This window comes from Chanos chanos, chromosome 9, assembly GCF_902362185.1.
Source record: "Chanos chanos chromosome 9, fChaCha1.1, whole genome shotgun sequence".
Lineage (NCBI taxonomy): Eukaryota > Metazoa > Chordata > Actinopteri > Gonorynchiformes > Chanidae > Chanos > Chanos chanos.
In genome coordinates this window covers 42,117,067-42,123,013 of record NC_044503.1, presented here as the reverse complement: position 1 = coordinate 42,123,013, position 5,947 = coordinate 42,117,067, and positions in this window count along the sequence as shown.

Below are 5,947 nucleotides of genomic sequence, written 5' to 3'. Positions count from 1 at the left end.
AGTTCAGTCTGTTTCTGATCTCTCATTCTCCACTGGGCACTGTCTGTAATAATGTGTTCTCTATAGGATACAGACTGAACACTGAAAAGCAAACTTACACATAGTTCACTAATTTCATGCGTGGTGTGTGTGGTGTATATTGAGTTGTATGTGGTGTGTGTTGTGTATATTGTATTGTGTGTGGTGTGTGTGTTGTGTATATTTTATTGTGTGTGTTGTGTGTTGTGTATATTGTATTGTGTGTGGTGTGTATATTGTATTGTATGTAGTGTGTGTTGTGTATATTGTATTGTATGTAGTGTGTGTTGTGTATATTGTACTGTGTGTGGTGTGTGTTGTGTATATTGTATTGTATGGGGTGTGTGTTGTGTATATTGTATTGTATGTGCTGTGTGTTGTGTATATTGTATTGTGTGTGGTGTGTGTTGTGTATGTTGTATTATATGTGGTGTGTGTTGTGTATATTGTATTGTGTGTGTTGTGTATATTGTATTGTATGTGTTGTGTGTTGTGTGTTGTGTATATTGTATTGTAGGAGGTGTGTGTTGTGTATATTGTATTGTATGTGGTGTGTGTTGTATATATTGTATTGTGTGCGGTGTGTGTTGTATATATTGTATTGTGTGTGGTGTGTGTTGTATATATTGTATTGTGTGTGGTGTGTGTTGTGTATATTGTATTGTATGTAGTGTGTGTTGTGTATATTGAATTGTATGTAGTGTGTGTTGTGTATGTTGTATTATATGTGGTGTGTGTTGTGTATATTGTACTGTATGTGGTGTGTGTTGTGTATATTGTATTGTGTGTGGTGTGTGTTGTGTATATTGTATTGTATGTGGTGTGTGTTGTGTATATTGCATTGTATGTAGTGTGTGTTGTGTATATTTTATTTTGTGTGGTGTGTGTTGTATATATTGTATTGTGTGTGGTGTGTGTTGTGTATATTGTATTGTGTGTGGTGTGTGTTGTGTATATTGTATTGTATGTGGTGTGTGTTGTGTATATTGTATTGTATGTAGTGTGTGTGGTGTGTATATTGTATTGTATGAGATGTGTGTTGTGTAAATTGTATTGTGTGTGGTGTGTGTTGTGTATATTGTATTGTGTGTGGTGTGTGTTGTGTATATTGTATTGTATGTAGTGAGTGTTGTGTATATTGTATTGTATGTGGTGTGTGTTGTGTATATTGTATTGTGTGTGGTGTGTGTTGTGTATATTGTATTGTGTGTGGTGTGTGTTGTATGTATTGTATTGTGTGTGGTGTGTGTTGTGTATATTGTATTGTGTGTGGTGTGTGTTGTGTATATTGTATTGTGTGTAGTGTGTGTTGTGTATATTGTATTGTGCATAGTGTGTGTTGTGTATATTGTATTGTGTGTAGTGTGTGTTGTGTATATTGTATTGTGTGTGGTGTGTGCTGTGTATATTGTATTGTATGCGGTGTGTGTTGTATATATTGTATTGTATGTGGTGTGTGTTGTGTATATTGTATTGTGTGTGGTGTGTGTTGTGTATATTGTATTGTATGTAGTGCGTGTTGTGTATATTGTATTATATGTGGTGTGTGTTGCATATGCATAAAAAAACTCACAGTCTCTGTAATGACAAACACATTCATAATGATGTAAGAGAGAATAAAAGACTCACTGAGTTTTCCTACAGTAGAAGACCAGACCAACAGACACTGTCACTAGAACAATAATCCCCCCACTGATGACTCCAGAAATGACTCCTCCAGAGAAGATCTCCTCTCCTCCTCCACTGACAGACCCATTCACTGCACAGAGACATGACAAACATCTTACACAAACTCTCTTCAGTATGTAAATCACACATCACGCAACATACTAGAGCATATTTTTCAAGCTGTCTTTGAAAACATTTTGTTTTAAATCCTTTCACCATTCTGAAATTCTGAAATCGTATTGGTTCATCATTCATGCTGTATTTTCTTTGATCATGTTTTCCTCTGTAATTTGGTTCAGTAAAAAATATTCAGTGAGGACAGAGAGGACATTTAAAGTCTATAGGACCTGTGGTTGTTCTGAAGATTTGTCATTTCTCCATCTCCAAACACTGACATTGTGGTTAAAGTGAAAACGACAGTGGGAGACATGACCCAGAGTGATGAATATCACACACTGTTCTGGGCCTTCATCATGTGTTAAGATCTGAAGATTTGTCATTTCTCCCAGTGAATATCACACACTGTTCTGGGTCCTCATGGATCTTCAGCTCTGTCTCAGTAGAGTGTGTTTACAGAGCTGTGTGTTTATAAACTCAGAGTGAAACTTTACCTTTAACTGTTAAATGATGGTGAACTGTTGTGTTGAGTGAGGTGACATTGTTCCAGGCTGTGCAGGTGTAATTCCCACTGTGTGTGGAGTCAATCTTCTCTATGGAATATGAGGCTGTAGTTTCTCCTGTTTCTCTTCCATTCAACATCCAGATGAAGAAGGCAGGAGGTGTGGATTCAGCAGAGCACGTCAGAGTCACCTTTGACCCCACCTCCACCTCATTCTGTCCACTGATGGAAACATTCTCTGGTCCATCTGAAACACAGAGGCATCATGGGATGGAGTTAATCTGTTATTCTGTTCATTTCTACAGTCTCTGTTACTCTATTCATTTCTATAGTGTCTGTTATTCTATTCATTTCTATAGTGTCTGTGTAGGTGAATTACCATCAGTAAACTGAAAGTGTGTGACACTCACAGTTGACAGTCATTGTGTAGGTTGCAGTGTCAGAGCTGACAGGGTTACTGAGTCTACACTGGTATTCTCCACTGTCTGATCTCCTCACTGGGCTGATGGACACTGATCTCAGATCAGCAGGAGACAGAGGTTGACCATCCTTCATCCATTCTGTGGTGATGTTGGAGCCAGTTCCCTCACAGGTTAAATTAGCAGAACTCTGATCTTCTATTAGGGGTTCTGCTGGACCAGTGAGGGAAACTCCAGATATTCTCTCTGTAGAAGAGAGGTGAGAAAGTTCGTTTTGCTTTGGGTCAGTTTCTTTAGGGGACCAGGACAGTCTTCTCAGATTTAAAAGCTGCTTTCCAGAGAGTTCAGACAACACAACAGAAACAAAATGAAGAATCATTTCATGCCACACATATCAATGTTCTCTATTTATCCGTGCAGTTTCGTCACCTAAAAAGTGTGAGACAGTAAGTCATGCATCCAAGACACTACAAATTACTGCCTTAAACAAAAAATTCTTGTTTCATCTGTATGATAAGAAATTAGTTCTGTTCTGAAGAGTTTCTCTGAATGACTGAGGTTACAGGAAGCCTGGCAGATTACATAGGAAAACTTTTTCCAGACATACATATTTACAATATGACTGTTTTGACACTGAACTACTAACAACTAACTCTGCGTTCACCATGCATTTAATATTTTCCACAATAACCATAAAAATAGCATAAACACAGGGCCAGAGTCAGTGATACTTCCACAGACATTTAGTAACAAAGACGACTAATTTTGTCTCTAATAATGATGTATTTAAGAGTTTGACAGTTGTGTGAGTCACACCACTAGACCATGGGGCTATTTCAAGTACATGGTTTAGTGACTAACCCTGTTAAGTTAACTCAGTATAAGTAGTAAACCTCCTAATAGAAGTGCTTTGTTTTGCCAGGAGAATGATTAGGAAGTTTACTACTTACTCTGGGTTAACGGGATTAGTCACTAAACCACATACTTGAAATAGCCCTATGTCAGTGAGATCATCTTATTGTGACAAACTTCCTCAGCAGGCACAAAGACACACACAACTGCAGGTGACTGAACCATCTGATTATAACAGGAGTGTCAACACTAAAAGAACCAGATAAGTCAGGATCTGGCAGTACCAGAGGGAAAAGCTTGCAAGAGCAGCCATTTTCTGATTTGACAATAATGACATTTTGGACCGACATTCTGAAATGAGGAAACCTTCTTTTCACAAACTATTTAAATAATAGTAACAAACTGTAGTAAATGGTAAAAAAAAGTTCCGCTGGAAAACACAAAAAAGTTGCCACACAACCAAGACCTCAAAGCTTACAGGTGTTTCTGATTTTCAATTACAAAAAGCATTTTGATTATTAAACAGTTTATCAACCCTCCAGTTTAATGTTGTCCATGTTTTGAGTCCATGATGTAATGTTTCTTACCAAACACGTCCAGTGTAGTTTTGCCTGTTGATTCTGGATCTTCAGAAGTTTTTGCTATAGTCACTGTGTACTCTCCACTGTCACTCACAGTCACACTCAGTAACTCTAATGAACCAGTGTGATTGTCCAGTCTGACTCTGTCACGGTAAACTGGTTCTGGAAGGGTCTTACTAGGAGAGGAGGTAACAATATTTACTCCATTAAATCTCCACTCAACAAATCTAAGTGGTTCTGTGGATACGATATTTGTATTGAACACAACACTCCCTCCCACTGCTCCATACACAGGTCCAGGAGACAACAGTGCAGGACACGCCAATAAGAGACCTGAGGAGACAACAGTGCAGGACACGTCAATAAGAGAACTGAGGAGATAACAGTGCAGGACACGTCAATAAGAGACCTGAGGAGATAACAGTGCAGGACACGTCAATAAGAGACCTGAGGAGATAACAGTGCAGGACACGTCAATAAGAGACCTGAGGAGATAACAGTGCAGGACACGTCAATAAGAGACCTGAGGAGACAACAGACATTATAGTGACTGTTCCCACTCCTGGATCTATATCCCAAAGAGAAACATACGAAGGGAGAGGAGTTTATCAGCCCTGGGAGTGAAAAAAGTTACATTATTATTATTATTTTTCTGAGTAGGGTGATACTTCACATTTAGATGTAAGTGTTGCATCTTATTTCCAATGACAGTTCTTTAAAAAGCTGTGCTCCAGGCATGGACCAACACTTCCATCCTGTTCCTCCCTTCTTCACTTCATGAGAATGTTAGAACAAACTAAAACACCACTCATACAACATTTAGCCTGAATAGCAGCTTAGATCAGTGCAAAGGTAAAGGCTTTACTGATTTACAGCCTAGTGATTGACAATCAATCACAAACGGGTTTCTGCTGAAAAAAGATGAGGCCTTAGTGTATTCAGTTTTAGACATAAATATGCTTTCTGTGGCATTATGTAGAATGACAATGTATGTCATTTTGTAACTGTCATTTTAAGATCAAGATCACTGTGGGTTCACAAACACTTGCAGTTCATTATTTCCTTAAACTTTCTATTATAATAGAAGGAATGACAAAGATGCATTAGAATAAGAAGATTAACAAAAACACATCCTCTTAACCAGTAAGCACTATAATACTATATACTATATTATACTATTTTACTAACATTAATAATAGTAATATACTATAATAAATTTAAGTATTTATAGAATTGATAACAATTACAAGGCAAATCAGGGTAGTGTTTCTGTGTTTTCCGTTGCATTATATATATATATATATATATATATATATATATATATATACACACACACACATACACACACACACAGACACATATATATATATATATATATATGCGCATGCGTGTGTCTTTTTACTGATATTATTTGGTATATGGACCTAATTTGTCTATAAACAGACTGTTGCCCAGACTGAATAGAATTTATTTGCACAAATATTATATTTCAGCGGGTCCAACTAATAATGCTAAGGAGGAAAAAAGAAAGAAAAAAAAATGGTCGCCACAGTGCCGTGAGTAAGAGGAAATCAGGAACAGAGCAAAAACGCTTTATTACGGATTGAGCCACATTTAAGTGTGGTCTGTGATCTAAGATGACACGCGATCAAAGTGGACACTTTAGGCGCGCACGCATTGTACGTGGACAGATGTGGTGGACACAAACGACATTTCCATTTTAAAAAAGCCTCACGTGTTTCGGATGGTCAGACCATCACTGTTTCACTCACCCTGTGTCCCTGTGTCTC